At 38.1% G+C, this 17,332-nt stretch overlaps 1 long non-coding RNA gene across 1 annotated transcript in view; it reads right to left on the reverse strand.

Moving 5' to 3' along the window:
• LOC117304081 overlaps nucleotides 1–17,332 on the reverse strand; it is a 44,675-nt gene that overhangs the window by 18,675 nt on the left and 8,668 nt on the right. The window contains exon 2 of the long non-coding RNA XR_004520559.1: nucleotides 8,285–8,386. This is a non-coding gene — a long non-coding RNA (uncharacterized LOC117304081). The remainder of the gene's footprint in view (nucleotides 1–8,284; nucleotides 8,387–17,332) is intronic.

The raw sequence follows: 17,332 nt of genomic DNA on the forward strand, positions 1-17,332 counted from the left end.
ATTCGTTTAATATAAAATTGGTTTTACACCTTTGAAGTGCATACAGGTAGTTGCAAACAAGGGGGCTAAAATAGGTTTCACTGGCGCCGTGTTTAGTCAAGTTCTGTTGTTGTACCGAACAATCGATACGAAGTCGCCTGAAGGTCTGTGGAATTCAACGGGGTAGAGAGTCGTGTGAGGCCCGCTGTATTATCATCTAGGTGCGGAATAATGGACATCTAAACTCCGTGGTTATAAGCCCTGCTAACCGCTAAGTCTCCCGTTGTGTGCTTCACTTAGCGTCCAAACTCCCCCCTCTTTAAGGAGGATTTCAACCCTATTTTTCTGATTGAAGGCTGATTGTATTTCACATTTCCAACTAAGAGACCATGACTTAATATGACCTTCTAGAAGAAAAGTCCAAAGACCTTCAGAGGAAAGTCAAGGATTTTACACTCACTTAAAAGTTTAATTTCCATGAATGAACAACGTTTAACGTGAATGGTTCCTAATTACACCAAACCTCCTTTTAAAACTCGTTTTGTTTCATTACTTATTATCAATTGGTGACCCCACAACATGAATAAGTCAATTTGTTTGAAAGCAAAACAATTAACTTGAGGGGAGTATGTTGTGAAATTCGTTAACTTCTATAACCTCTACCAACAGCCAAAAGTGTTTTGTGTGGACCGTTGCACTAAGTTCACAACTGTTCCTTTTGTTAAACTCTAAAAAGCTTACAGATCCTAAATCATGCAGTTTGCCTCATATTTTCCGACTACTAATTATTATTATTATTATTATTATTATTATTACCTGTTCGCCATTTTACACCACCATTCCAGTATAATATGCATTGATATACATGCACATCTCTATAATGAAAGTTGCCAATGGAGATGGGAAATATTTTGGGGATTTATTCCTTTGATGATACTTCAAGCATGCAATTATTGGGCACACAGTCATAGCAAATCAGGAGAAAGATATTTGGCTGTAAGGCCATCGCAGATTTGTCTTTTGTACAAAAAAAGGTAGAATAATAAACAATGACAAATGTTACAAAAGAGACCCTCCCAACACATTAACCTCTCATAAAAACGTGGAATAAAAGTACATTTGTATTTGTTTGAATTGAATGTCATCCCTTAATGGTTTGTATAAGTTGTGGCAGCTGGTTTTTGCCGAGAATAAAGCCACGAAAACAAGCAGCTCAAACGTGCGATAAATACAAGGGCCGACGATATAAACATATTAGCCTTGTTTTATAAATACGCATACAACTGTTTTTGCTATAAGTGTTGAATGCAATAAGAAACAGGACTAGATGTATTGAGTTGATGGCGATTGAAACAAGACGTGGATTCCCAAATAGTTCAGTGTACAATATTTTAGAAGTACTTCACATTTTGTTTAAAGACTTCAAATTTCTGTTTTCAAGATTAACGAAATTACTTAAATCGTTTATAGTTAATCCATTGCCTTAAACAGGTTACCAATTAAACTGCATCATTCAACATGGTTCTCGGACCTACGTTTACCAGGGTCGTTAACTTTCAAATAAACTTAACTATTATTTAGTGTTTACGTGGCTTCATAGTAACTTACACAAGTTTTTAACTTTTTACCGTCAAGAAAGTTAAGGAATTTAATGTTAATGGGTGATAGCCAATTTCTTTCTAGATGGAAATGAGGTTCTAAAAAGAATTAAGGAAAGATTTCATTTAATACTATCATTATATAGGTGATTACAGTTGTGTTTGTACCTCCAATCCTCCATAAACACGTACAGTGACCCTTTCTAATTCAACCACTGCACTTACACAAACACATTAAAAGAAACCTCAGTCCAATTCCCCCCATTTTCCCAGATTGAATTAGATGTTTCCCATAGATAAATAAAGCCACTATTTATACTACATATAACAACGGTGTCCTTTTCGCTTCTCGTTTCAATGCGGTTGCTAATAATATTATATAACCTTACAAAGGGGGAATGTGTTTGTTAGGGGTTAGGGGTTAGGGTGATCGTGTTTCTAGAAGTGGTACTAAACTAACAAACTTTGGCATTCTCAAGGCCATCTTCTTATAGCAGCGAGGGAATGGAAGAATGCTTGACAAGAGCATACGGGTTTCTTCAAGGTGTGTAACAATTTTAAAGGGCGGATATTCTTTGAGGTTCGAAAGTTGAAACGTTTTATCTGAAAACTTACAAAGTGTTTTGACGATGGTGTTTAATACAGCGAGTAGAGAACCAAAAGTGTATGCCCTACGTTTCTGTACGCTAATTCAAAATGAGTTTCTGTCCCTCAAAATGTAAAACTTTCACGTGAAAATTCGTTCTAAGTTTTCCAATTAAAAAAACATTTGATTATTTTAAAGTCACGATCAATCATGTCCGACATAAATAGAAGCAAAAAGATTGTTTTTACGAGGGGATACAACAATGTTTTCGTTGACTTCAAAACCACCCAAAAAGTTGTGTTTCAACAACTATAATAATAACGAAATGGTGTTGAGCATCACATACAACATGCTTATATTTATGACAGAAATGCTCCCTGGAGACTTGGCAAGAATTGAGCTCAAATTTACAGGTATTTGATAATGCATTTTGTCCCAAATTCCGAAAATCCACTCCGCCGTAGTAGAATATAAAGCAAGACAAGTTCTCAAAGAACATAAGCTACACAACAAGTATATGCACACGCGGTGTTTACCACAAACCAAAAGTGATACCTTATCATGCAATGTATCAAACCCCATTCACGTTTTACTTGCTTAGGATGCATGGCAGCTAGTTTCAACTTCAAGGAAGTTAAAAACATAATTAGAAAGTTGACAAAATAGTTGTAAAATCAACAATAATGTGTTTATATTTTTGAGGGATTTGTCAATGATGGCCAACTGTTCAAAACGTAAGGGGTGCTTAGTTTTTTTTATAGCCCCCCCCCCCCCCACAACCACCGCAACCAATAAAACCCAAACAGTATGCTGCATCACATACAAGCAACCCATTTACACAGGCCTAAAAGGTTTTCAAATAAAAAACTTGTTTACTTGCTTTTTCGATCATACCATTACAAATCAAATACTCATAGACACAACTTAAATAAGTTTCCATCTGATGATAATACAGCAATACAGATAAAACCAAACACAGTCATGGCGCTTTCAAGTTGTACTTATTGTTCAGTTTTCTTCACGTACTTGTTCATTTTTCATGTAGGAAATAGTTTTTGAAGGGTTGGTAAAACCTGTCTCTATACGACTGTACAAACACACTGCAATTGTTCTCATCAACTATTCCATGAAAACGCTACCTTTAGCTCACCTAAAACTACGGCCCATTTACCAACATGTTGTGGGCTTCTCACACAATGTCTAAGGCCAACATATATAAACGGTTGCTTTAAGGTATTGTCTACTTCCAACTGTGGATGAAAACTACCTTATCTCTCCAGGTGATGTTATTTTTCTTTTAAGGTCAAAGTCCCTTTTTAAAAAGCTTGTCCTTGTCCAACAAAGAAACAAAAATAACAGATAACGCGTCATGTTCATTTTCTAAACCATCATTATGAATGGTTGCCGTTTGAGTTTGTTTGTGTGAATGAGTTTTAAAAGAAAATAGCAACCAAACCTTCATGGTTTTGAAGAGTTACATGAAATAAAATACATGCATATTCCAACATTTAACATTTTTTTCTAAAGGTTTTGTGAGTAGTTTGAGTAAGGGGTGCTTTTTAAAAGTCAATGCAGTCCTGACAGCTTTCAATCAACTCAGTTTCCACTTTGATTTCCAAAATAAAAAAATTGAGCAACTTTAATCAGAACTTCATCATGTTTTTGACTTCCACACCCAAAACTGGACCACAAAATTCATAAAAAGCCTTTAAAGTGCAACAGAATTTTCTTGAATAAATTCATTTCGTTAACGGTGAATTGGGTTTTTATGCCACCCTGCTTATTCATTGAGCAAGGACCATATGCTGACAGCTGTGCTTGTAAACACACACAACATAAGTAGCAGCGCGCCATCAACGTCAGAACATGATTGAGTTTATTTTATTTGGTTAAGGGGGATCGTAAATAAACCTTGATTTTACTAGTCAGCAGTTTGGTATGTGGACCAAATGTTTATTGTTGATTAGATAAAAATGAAGATAACGTCATTTTCGAGTTCAGAGAAAAGTTATTGGTTCTTTTGGACGAGGAGTATTTCACATCTTGTTAGGACGTCGGCTCATCATAGCCGAAATGACTTGGGTCCATTTTGCTCCGAGCTGACTTGGTCTTTCTAGATCTTTCTTATAAATCCTTTCTGCTCTGAGCCTACAAGGGGTAGCCTTACTTTATGTTTTTCAATGGGTCAAAGGTCAAGTAAAACCAACCCTTTGGTTGTGTGGGATGTTCTGTCTATACACACATTTAGTGTGCTATTGAAGTCTGCATTAATGTCTAATTTAAATTCGCATGAATTTATCATAGTAAAGAAGAGCTTATTATTTTGTTCAAATTATAGTCTTCAGGAAAAGAAAATAGAACACCATTGGTCTTCAAAGAGTGGGGGGAAGAAACAAACAAGTAAACACCCCGACAAACAAACACTCAATTGATGTTTAACAGATAGTTGTTGGAACTTGTTCTGGTGTCAAAAGGTGTCACATTATGTATTTAGTGGGGCAGATTTAAGGTAATCTCCATTGCCTTTTTGGTTGAATATCATCAACATGGGATTAGGAAGGAGCTAAAACATTTCCTGTTCAAAATACAGACCCGTTATTGGAAATTTTACATCTCTGAGAGTTTTATTATGACAGAAATTTTCACTTGCAAGGTATCAAACACAATGAAACCTTTTTACCACGAGCTTAGAGACTTGTTTCCCACTATCTCCTAAGGACTATATCCTTTGTAAATAGGTCCATCACAAAAACTGAGTTGGCCTTGGGCCCCTCTTTAAGGGCCGAGAGTGTCGTCAGGATGTTTTGATCCCATGAGCCAAAAGCCTTATCTCATATTATACTCTTATTAACGAAAACATACAGTTTTTAACAAGTCTTTAGTTTCACCACGACGCCATCCCCTTTATATAATTTAAAAAGGTCAAACTTAACTACCCTTATTGACAAAAACAGGGGGCCATCCAGAATAACCAATGTTAAACCAATTTCGATCTTTTTTCAAAATTTATTTTGAATTGCCCCTAACGAGTGTATAGTTTTACCACGAGCCATCTTAACTACTCTCTTAATGTAAAAGAGTGAAAAAGCACTCTTTGGGGAGCCATATGAAGGACAACTCTTTTTCGAGTGGTCTTCCACTCTTTTAGATTGAAGTTTGCATCTTTTTGAGTGATTGTTTACTCTGTCCTGGAGTGAAACCTCTCTAAAAGAGTGAAATAACCACCACTCTTTTTGAAGAGCTATAATTATAACGGACAGCTCGAAAAGTAAAGAGTGGTGTTTTTCACTCTTTTACATTAAGAGAGTACTAACTGTTAAACGAAGAAGTCTTCTTTAGGTGACACCTAATTAAAGCAACCTTTGTTCATGTCTTGACAAATACTCCTAGGAGATGCTTTAATCCGATCAACATTCACTCCAAAAAGAAGAACAGCTCTCCCAGTATCAAACTATTAAGTCATCCATCTTTAGTTCTGAGTACAAAACCCCGCTGAGCAAACTGTCCCTCTTAAAACCCATCGTTAAAGACCTAACTGTTCACCGTAAGGTTTAACGGTGCAACAATCCCCATGTTCAAGTTAATAGCCAAGGATTAAACACTGTTTGAGTACCCCCTTACTGTTAAATACCCCTCTCTCCCGTTATGTACAACCAACAACAATTGCCCTGATTAAACATTCAAAGTAAACTCCGACCATTCTCCGACGTTGTTGTGAAGAGGTGGGGCTCAACGCGGCAGGTAGCGACCGGTAAATTGGGAGTGTTAGACGGCGTAATTGGTAGACAACGGCACGCTACTTGAGTAAGATAGCTCTATCTACTCGCGGGAACTAAACATGTTTTACGCTTGGTGGAGTAAGTTTGTGTGAATTAAAACAGTGTCATGCAATCCAATTAGGCCGTCTGAGGGTAGAGGGACATCTTAAACGCAAACAAGTTATATATATTTTTGCCAACACGATGCAACAACTCAACAAATTAAGTACATCGAACAGCGTATGAAATGGTAAACTAAATTCATACGATTATGTTGGAGTAATGTACACACGAATAGTTCTACACAGAATTGACAAACATAACTGAAACATTAATACGCCATAAGTAAACGTAAATATTAACAAATAATTTGCTTGTTTACTAAGTTAAATGTTGATGTATTTGTTGAGTAATATGCCTATATTTTACTTTTAGTATTATTATGAATTTGTTTTCACTAATGTGATTATTTAGAATGATGGCTGATAACTGCACCGTGTACATCAATTAATCGCTGTAATTTAATTATCACCAAAGACGAATAAATAAAACAATTAAAAATTAACTTTCCGCAGTAGATATAAAGCAAGACAGTTCTATAGCGAACACAATCTATCTGCAAGTAGATACATTAAGGTGTTCCCACAAACCAATAGGGCCTATGTATTAATCATAATATCAATTAAAGTATTAAAATGACACATAAGTATTTTGTGTATTTGAACCTTTGCACTGAAATAAGATTGTTCGGTCAATTTACACCGAAAACTGGAAGGGGAAAAAGAGCTGGTGCCACGCCAGGGTTAGTTTATTTATAGTGATGTCCCGTCCGTGAACCCCAATGCACCAGACTGGGTTATCCATCATGATACACATTTGAGATCAATCATTGGTTTTGATGGATTGCGTACCTCGATACTTCAGAAGGGCCATGTGCTCAACTTGTTAGCGATGATTTAAAATGTTCGAGTTCCGCAAGAGAGAGGTTTAAGAGAAAGATATACTTGTTGAATAAACATATATTTGATGAGTTTGCGCGTTGCATTACTCAGGCTTGTCTACTCCTTTGGTACATAAGTTACATAAGTGTAGTGTAAAGGATTGGGGTAACACCATAATGATAATCTCGAAATGAGTTGGGGTGGATATGAAAAGAACCGTTGGTTTCATCACGACGTTTTGATCAGTATAATAATAATAATAAACAGTTCTTATATAGCGCATAATACAAAATAAAGTCTCTAAGCGCTTCTGTGATTGAAGAGATGGGTTTTAAGTTGTGATTTAAATTGTTCTAGTGTGGCACAGTCTTTGAGATTATTGGGAAGAGAGTTCCATAGTCTAGGTGAAGCATATTGGAAGGAACGTTGACCGTAGAACGAAGTGTTCGCGGAGGGTGGTAGTGTTGAATTAAATCCTGGAGATAGTCTGGTGCTGATCCGTTTTTGCATTTGTAGGTGGGTGAGTTAGGAGTTTGAAAACTATCCGTGATTTAACTGGTAGCCAGTGGAGATTGCGAAGGATCGGAGTGATAGGTTCAAGTGATCGGGTTCTAGTGATGAGTCTGGCTGCTGAATTTTGAACGCGTTGGAGTTTATGAAGTTGACATTCTGGTAATCCGTATAAGAGGCTGTTATTATTGTCTGTCAATGCGACTCATCACAAAAGCATGAATCAATCTTTCCGTTGTCGATTGGTCAAGATATTGTCTGATTTTTCCGATTTTGTGCAAACCAAAAGAAGATGCTCGGCACAAATTACTGACATGCTTTGCCATGGTGAGTTGATCATCGGTTGATCATCAGTATGCTCTGATGGTCGTCTGGAAAAAAAACTACATACATTGTTGTTTTCCCGAACGAATACTAATCGAAAAAAAAAAATACTCCCCAATATTATAGTGTTTTCGAAAACACGACTTGAGCGCTTTCTCCAGCTTTATGGGCATTGCTTCAAAGAACAGGGTTGGAAGTAAGGTTGCAGAGCTCATAATCTGAGTTTCGAAACCATGCATGATATGAATTTACGCTACACCTACAACAATGACAGACGTTGTGTCCTTGTTTGAAATGTGCTAATTGACGACCAGTTCTACAAATGAATAATTAATTATAACTTTTAGTTCATTTATTATTTACTTGCTGACAAGAAAACAAACATGTAGATGGTTAATATGTTCACCTATTACTTTACAGATGTGTGTTTCATTGGAAGCAGGATAGATTATTGTCTGTTTGTATTAATATTGTTCATTATTGATATTGAAAGTTTTAGTTTATTGTTCACAACAATGACAGTTTCAAACAAGAAACTTTTAAAGAAAACAACATAACATGTACATACTGTTAGAATAATTAACTCACCATGTTTCCTGAAACCTTGCATTTTGTTTTTCATCGTAAAATGAATCAACGCACTTTCCATAACAAAATAATCAGCATTTTAGTCTCGAATGGCAACACACTCTAAAAAGAAGAGAACACATAAAATAACATTTTTAGCTAAAAATAGTATACTATATACACTCTACTAAACATGCCATTTACTCATGCACGCTCGGCCGTAATATGCTATTTTCCCCCGTGTCTATGAAGAGAGAACAGGGGGACAAAAAAGAAAGAAAGGAAAAACAGAAAGGAAGACTGCGGCTCGGCGTATAGCGAGATAATTTTATTCATAAGTTCCTAAGCCGGTAATCGCAGCTTGAGCTCCCGGGCTAGCGGCCGAGACGGACCGCACTGTATTTCGTCATCAGCGGGGAACGACAGGCTTGAAGTTCAAGGAGATTTGAAGCGGTAATGCAACAACATTGACGGGGGGGGGGGTACAGAACGAGTAGGGTCATCCGAAAAGCTCTGTGATGGGCAAGGTTTTAAGGCACAATAGAATCTTGTATATTAAGACATTATTTGCCATATTTTAAAAGTTGTTGGTTGGCCAAAGTTTTAAAGCAAAGCAATAATAAGGCATTATTGGGGCATTTGCCACCCCTCCCCCAAACACCAGTGGACTGAGTTTTAAATATTGTCGTTTGGACATTGTCTTCAGATGTAACAACCTTTTCAAGACAACCCCCCCCCCTCCAAGTTCATTGATGTTTAATTAATCGAGTCAATTTTATGGATACCGTTTTTATACATTTTGGCAATCAGATCTGTACTGCCCTCCACGCCATTTCTTTGGACCCTCACCCTCTTTCTCCGAAACTGCACTACGTCAAACAGGTCGTTTTATAACAGTTTTATTTTAACATCAACAGCTCTCCTGTGCTCCTTACCATGTTTATGTTTAGTAACTTGTGGAGTAGAAAACCAAATACACTGCCGTTAAAATTATTCATCTAAATAAACAGGAATGTGACGTCCTTCTTACAATTTTTAAACTCGTATAAAGTTCCTTTCAGTTGTTTTATTTGTCTCGTTTCCATGTGCATTATTAATTATAATGTTACTTTGAGACTGACGTTTGGTGCGTAATTCCATTCGGGGTGTTTTTTTTTGTTTTTTTTTTGTGTGGAGGGGGGGGGGCGGGCGGGGTTCAAAACCTGTTTGAACACACCGCAAAAACTAAATATAACTACCGTTCCCAAAAGACGTCATCCCCTGCTACCGTTTCCTTATTAGGGAAATATAATTATCGGTGTCTCTAATCCAATATTGATTCGACCTCAATATAAAAACCGTGTCCAGGATCCACCATCCCGGCAGAAGTAAAAGTCAGAACAAGGAGAGATACACAAACACATCCAAGCCACTCTTCCTGATGTCACTAATGCTTCTATGTACACACTGCTCTGATGGTGTTCCTACATCATGCCCACCACTTTGCCGCCGCGCGTGTGTATTATGCCCCCACAGATAATAACCCTAAACCAATACGGTGAACTTGCACTTGTATGCAAGCCGAAGAGAAGGGGGGGTGGGAAGGAGTCAGCCTGGGTGCATCATTACACACCCGGTGGTTGTTGATATCATAAACACCAAACTCTCTCTCTTAAAGAATGGTAAAACACGACAATAGCCGTCGGCAACGCACCCCGTCTGCTGCTTTAATACGACAAAACACGATTGCAGGATTAGAGGTTTGTAGCGCACTGAAATATACACGCGCTGTTGTGTGGCGCGTACGTGTGTGTTTTTGTGTGGTGGGTTTCAGGTGGACTTGGCGATCCGATTTAGAGTTTGTTTCTTTTTTGATATCAGGGAGGCTGGAGCCGTGTAAATTTATAGCAGGTAATTAACTGGATTTGAAAGGGAACCCGTTTTGGGAGATAGAGGAGTTGATATGGACTGTATTGGAGATCGACCAGCGGCTTGTCAAGAACAGGGACATTTGACACTCCATAGAAATCAAATAACAGTCGAATTTGATAAACCCGATCAATGTGGGATGATACTCTCTAGCAACTTTCTTACAATTCCCACTGGGGATGGTTAGATTTCTGTAAGATTTTCAAAGCTGTAAGAACAAGTTCGACCAGAAATATACATGAATTAGCGGCTGGGTTTACGACCTTTTTTCCTCCCTAAAAACCTTTTTCGTTTCGGCATGAAACTCTTCCTACACTTTTCTGACTTCCAATTTGTTTTGCTTGAGTGGATGGGATCGGTGTCCGAATATAGTGACTCGTCCCGTTTCGTGAGTGCAGCAACAATATACGCAAGGCAAGTTCCTTATTCACACGGTAAGCCATCGTGAACTGGTTGTAGATTCACGCATGACGGGATATCAAAATCGAACCGGGAACTAGTTTAGAAACTGTATAAGAACACCATTGAGGATTCACGCGTGACAGGATGACAAAGTTGAACCGGGAACTCAATTAGGAACTGTAACAGAATACCATGGAGGATTAACTAGAAACCGGTTCACTATTCACGTGGAAACAACTCTTTCGAGACCTCAAGTTTAGAATTTGAGGTCTCGAAATCAAGCATCTGAAAGCACACAACTTCGTGTGACAAGGGTGTTTTTTTCTTTCTCAGTTATCTCAACTCCGACGACCAATCGGGCTCAATTTTTCACAGGTTTGTTATTTTATGCATTTGTTGAGATACACCAAGTGAGAAGACTGGATTTTGACAACTACTAATAGTGTCTAGTGTCTTTAAAAGCATTTTTGAAACCGTTCGATTGTTTTAAGTTATTATTGTAGATGTACAACAGTACATTTAAAATGTTATAATTTAATTTCAAAAGGTTTGAATTCTGTCCACGCAGTAAGAACCATCCGTGATTACATAGTCTGAGAAGCATAACTGCAGTAACGCTTCTCATATTCTTTAACATATATAACCACATTTCTTCGAAGTAAAATGTTTCTCGATCGTTTGATGATCACAAGCGAGTCTAAAAAGGTAATAACTTAACATGCCCCCTGTGTGCTACGAGGTAAACAGGGGCGGGGCTTGAGAGGAGGTTGCGGGGGGGGCAACTTTATAGACGCCTTTGCTTAGATCGAACAATGCAAACAAGAAAAAAACATGTATTTATATAATAGGTGAAAAGAACAGACAATAACAGGATTTTTTTAAACGAAAACATGTAAAGGAAATATTACGGGGGTGGGGGCAACAACTGGGGAACAAAACAGAAAAAAAACATGCGATGTTTCATCGTTTCGACTTCATTGCTCACTGCGCACCATGCTCCATTCATTTCATTATCAACCTTTCAATGTTAAGCCTTGCCGAAACGACGACTTCGGCTACAGCTACGGCTAGATCAGCGCGTCTACCAGAGTGTTGAAGAATAGGCAGACGCGCGCGATCTAGCCGTAGCTGTAGCCGAAGTCGCCGTTTCGGACACGGCCTAACCATGTCTAATAACCCATACCTAGGGATAGACAGACGCCATCTTGGATTTGGTTCCAACGCAACCCGACAAAACCGGACTGTGAGATTCAAATTCGGAATGTCCGTTGCTGATGAACATAATTATCTTCTAGCTTTGAAGTACGACACACCATTATCAAGGCAAAAGACTTTTACATAAAAGGTAAAGTTGGCGACTGAAGATAGTTTTAAAAAGGTTTTCGTAGTTGCATTTTTAAGAAACTTGAAGTACGATGCATAGTTTGCGGTTAAAGTTGTAAACTGCATTATTAAGACAAGACACTTTCATAAGAGGTAAGTTGGAAACTCAAGAAAGGTTTAACAAAAAGTGTTTTTCTTCTAGAAACCAAACAAAGGGAGTTTTGCATAACCAAATAAAAGTTGTTGATTTATTTGGGCGTACAACATTACAAAAAAGGAGGGAAAATGCGACGTTTTATCTGCATTTCAAAGTTGTTAACTGCAGTCGGCGATTGAAGATTGGTACGACAAAGTTTTTGTATTTGTAAAGACATAACAAACTAAATTTGCAGTTGGAAAATTTAGTCTGAATATATCAAAAGAGATTTTACATAACCAAATAGAATATTTATTTTGGCTTAAAGTTTCTCAGTAGAAGAGAGCAAGTGAGGCTCGGCTGTCACAACAAATTGTTTAAATTTAATTTCTGACTAAACCGTTTTAATTTAATCACGATCGCAGCTTCGTATAATCCTTGGACGTAATTTTAAAATGCCAGTCTGTTTGTAATTTATTGGTTCATGTTTGATCCGTGTTGATTGCATAATGGGAAATAAAAAACAATCAATTTCCTCAGTGACATTTTTCAATTTCTCAAATCGTGTTGATTTAATTCACACGAGAGATTATTTGGTACTCACGACGACTCTTTTTTTCTCAAACCCGGAACTTCGCGTGCCAAAACACCCACCGGAGATTACCCAATTCAAATGGCCGAGAAATTGGTCATTTTCACGGCAGGCTGCACGATATCGGTTCGGTCCAACCGTCACGATTCAGACGCGCTCCGCAAACACACGAAGCGTGTATTTGTCAACCTCAGCAGACGTTATTGCACTGCAACCCTGGCCTAAGATTGATGACGGCCAGCTTGTGAATCTGATAACTTGTTTTTAAAATGAGTCGAGTGGCTGGTGTAAGTAGATGCTGAAAATTCCCCGGACGCTCAAGCGGGGAATTGAACAAGGGATTACAGACCCAAGTCAATTTTGCATGCCTGCAGTCATTAAAACCAGAGTGAGCGCCCCATCATCGCTCAAGTGTTCAATACATAAAAGAGACATCAGAAAAAAGCTACTTCACCGAGGACTGGCCCCCTGTGGGTGAGGTTCGACAAGGGGGAATAAAGTCGCGATGGACGGCGTGTGTTTTGCATGGATTAGGTCCCCTACCCCGCGTCGCCCGGAGTCACGCTTAACTATCTCGATCCCATCCTTGTAATTAATGACGGCTCTTGTTTTTCTGACTTCACCAAAGATGGATTTGGACTTCATTTATGAGGCATTAAGTTCCATCGTCCCTCTTTTTGTCTATAATAGTACATTTTTTTTTGTTACCCATCTTCTTGAAGACGACGTCGCTTCAGGAATCTTGACTTGTAAGGTATCGGTTTGTGCTTCTTTTGAGAAGGCTAACCGGGGGAAGTTGGAGGGTAAATGAAAGAGAATATTCATTTCGATTACAGTAGGAAATTGGCAACACAGTGAACAAGATTGTGGCCGTGCACGATTATGCTAATTGTATGACTACTTTCACTTTCTGGGAGCTGTTTAGGCACAAGAAATGCCCAGCTTATTAAACAAACAAGTAACTAAGCACATAAAAAGCATGCTTACCAGAATAAGGTCACCAGAGAGTCACAGTCATGTAAAATGTGTTACTGGTGCCCTAAAAGTTTGCGCTCAATTGGTAACCGAAGTTGCAAGAAAATAATGAACGAAAAAACAACAACAAAACTGTATGATTGTGTGCTTTCAGATGCCGGCGAAAGGAGATTTAAATATGGGCTGAAAACTACCCCTTTCTCTTTTCTACTTCAAAGGGTGTCGTTTCTAACAATGTTTTTATAACATAATAGCTCTCCAGTTCTCTTTACCAAGTACCTTTTTATGGTCATTAGTTTTTGGAGTAATTACCCAAAGTATCCCCTCCCTTTTAGGAATACTGAAATTGTCGGTCCTAACTAGATGTTAAAATGGAATGCTCACCTATTTGATGAGCAAATAATCCCAGTTTGGAGTTTAAGCATGGAGTGCCATAACTTGTTTTTTATTAACGAATTTAACATGTCTCGTTCACAAGTCAATTTGAATAGCATTGAAAATCCATAGACCTAAAACGTTCCGATATCGCCTCTATTTTTCTATGGAAACTTTTCATCAATGTCTACCCACACTGATTAACATTAACATCGAATTATTAATCCTAAAATAAAATTTCTAAAGATTTACTAACCGGAACACTCTGTTATGCTTCACGTAACTTCACTCAATTCAATTTGTTTCGTTTATAAAGCTCTTTGTTGCTGGCAGACCATTTAAGCTGCACATCATTAACCCCGAAAAAAGTACACTAAATAATTACGCACCATGTGAGCTAATAATATATTTGTCATAAATGTAATCCCCCTAAAACAACATGGAAAAGATGTTATTATTACCTTTTTGGTTTTGAATAATGTTACACACGCCAGTAATCCAGTTTTGTTTCTTGGAACAAACACTCAGTTTTATGATAGACACATTACTAGATCTAAAGTGACTGAACTTGAGGTTGGGTGAACGGCGTGGCATGTTGCTCTCAGCCGGTCTTTAGACTGGTACCCGCCCCCCCCAAAAAAAAAAATGAAAAAGGAGAGCAAAAGTATAGGGTCATGAATCGGAGGACATTCACATTTTGGAATAGAAAACCTAGAAGTCTGGAAACTAACTTCAACATGGAAAATTCCCTTTCAGAGATGGGGGAAGAGAAAGGCACCAGTCTCTGTGGTGCACAAGTAAACATCATGATAAATGAATAGATTTTTTCTTTTTTGTAAGCCATTTTGGGATTTCGTCTTGACAGTACGACTGTTTCCATCGAACAACAATGTGGTTGGGATACAAACGAAAAGTTGCGGTAAAAAGTTTTACTCTTTTTCAATCTTCTTTCTTTTACATTGTTTGGCTGGAATAATGTCATGTTTTAAACTCTGGAGAAACATTCAAGCATGAAGATACGAAAAAACCTAGTTTGAAGTAGGCTTTAAAACTTTGCATTTTGAAGTACAATTAAGTGGAATTTGTGATAGCATCATTTGGAAATCTCTTTTTAGTAGAACTAGTTTTATTTTGTTAGTTATAGATAAATATTTCTTTTTGCAAACCTAGCTTTTACTCGGAGTAAACCAACCCGAAAAACCACAGGCAGAAAGAGAACTTCTGTATTGGCACCGGGGAATGAATATTGATAAAAACCAACAATAAATCAAGATATCAGAGTTTGTGATTGATTATTATGGATGCTTTTAATGGGACAGAAGGTCGCACTATACATTTATCGTGTCAAAAGTTATCATTCCAACCCGAGTAATTGTTGCCCAACAACCGTACAGAATCTCCAACATAAATTATGATATCTGTCCCCATCCGATGAGCCCCATTAGCGCTGACCATGCCCGGGGAGTGCCATGATGAAAAGACCCGGGTACTAACCATGAGTAGGGAGACAGGGTAAATCACGACCCAATTTTCGGCATGATGTAAGCTCGTTGTGTACCATGGCCTCGTGCTGTATTCCCCATTGCTTTAAAGGCGCCAATTTGCTAATCATTTATTGGCAATTTGCTGGAAAATATTTCTCACAACAATTCCTACCTTGGCCAAATAAAATGGCTTCCGTTTGGTCTGTTTACGTGCAGTAAGTACCCGAGATTGAACAGGATGGTACATTGTGCGACGACATGTCCTTGGTGATACGCAAATTAGTGACGTTATCTAAGATGGCGACCAAGTCTCAAAATCTGAATTTTTTTTAACAACGGTACAAAAAGTAAAGTTCTTCCAACATGATTAACACAACTCCTACCCTTTTAAACATAATCACCCGTACCCATCTCTTCAAAAACCTTGAAAAAAAAAAGCTTAAAAAAAAAAGGATTTTAGTTGAGATAGAGTCGTCAAAAAACGACGTGAGACACTGTTGGTGAATCTACTCAAAATCAACGCATCGGTAAACCAAATCAAACTTCAAACAATTCTCACCTTAACTTCAGTTTCCACATCTTGAGTTTTCAATCACTAGCCACATTTTCAAGTTCTCCTCAGTTAAGATACTTCTCAACATCAACAGTTTCTAGCTGGATAAGAACATCAAAGTGAGACAGAACACTCACAAATACTATTACTGTTAACCGCTGTATACTTAATTTGCATGATGCGACGGTCGACACTGTGTTATGCAAGAGAGCCGTGGTTGGTTGCGTTTTTAGACGGGGGAAGTCGAGGTGTTAGACGGGTCGCCCCACTCACCAAACACGGGCTGACCGTTACACCGTTAATCCCCCAGACGTGATAATTGGGGCTGCTGGTTTTTGTCTTGGTCCAAACTCTGTATTTTGGCAGAGGTAACTACACAAGTTAAACCTAAAGAGGACTGGAATTGATCGAGGGAAATTCAGGAGCACAATGTGATACAATTGGATTCCGAAACTCAACAGTGGCGAAAGTTGATTCTTTATAAATGCAATAGCGCGTCGGTTTTTCTGAACGGGTCACAAGTCTATAGTTATTGTGTACCACTATAACTTCAAAATCATAAAATGGGAGTGGCGTTAGTTGCTTGGTGTGGGGGGGGGGGGTACAGTTTAAACTAGGGGTGACGTACAACATAATTGTTTCCCAATAAATTATTTATTACAATTAATGATGAAATGAATATTTACGACAAGTTCTGCTGTTTCAATTAGGATTAAACTTGAACAAACACAGAACCTACAAAAATAAAATCGTGACGTTTTATCAGTATCATGGGATTAAAAAAGAAGTTCATTAACATTGTTGTCGCACATGACAACTGACATTTGCAACATCCACACTAATCAAAATACTTAAACCTTCGCCAAGCCTCATTATATTTTCAGAGGCTTCGAGCTATCTATCTATCTATATATCTAGCCTATGCCGCTCCACTGCAGAAGGAAGGCCTCTTCATCACCATTACACCTTGATCTTTCTTGTGCTTGTCGCATCAATGTGACGCTTCCAAATTCTCTGATGTCACACATTATGAAGCAGGAATTTTTTAAAATTACATTAAAATACAACAGGACTAAGAAGGCCCTTCCTACACTCAGCATTATCCGACAGTACTTCAAACCCTCCAATAAATCCCTGGTATCCGGGGTTCTGAGAACATCTTCAAGATGGGGTGGGGCGGTGTAATACTGCCCCTCTAGCTGCCCAAATAGTTTGTAACACTACCCCCTTTTTATAGAATGGTTTCGTCCACTTACATGTCACTTAAGGTCAGGCTGGGACTGGACAACTACAATTTAAGGTTGGGAAGAGGACATGCAAG

Source organism: Asterias rubens, chromosome 20 (genome assembly GCF_902459465.1).
Source record: "Asterias rubens chromosome 20, eAstRub1.3, whole genome shotgun sequence".
NCBI lineage: Eukaryota > Metazoa > Echinodermata > Asteroidea > Forcipulatida > Asteriidae > Asterias > Asterias rubens.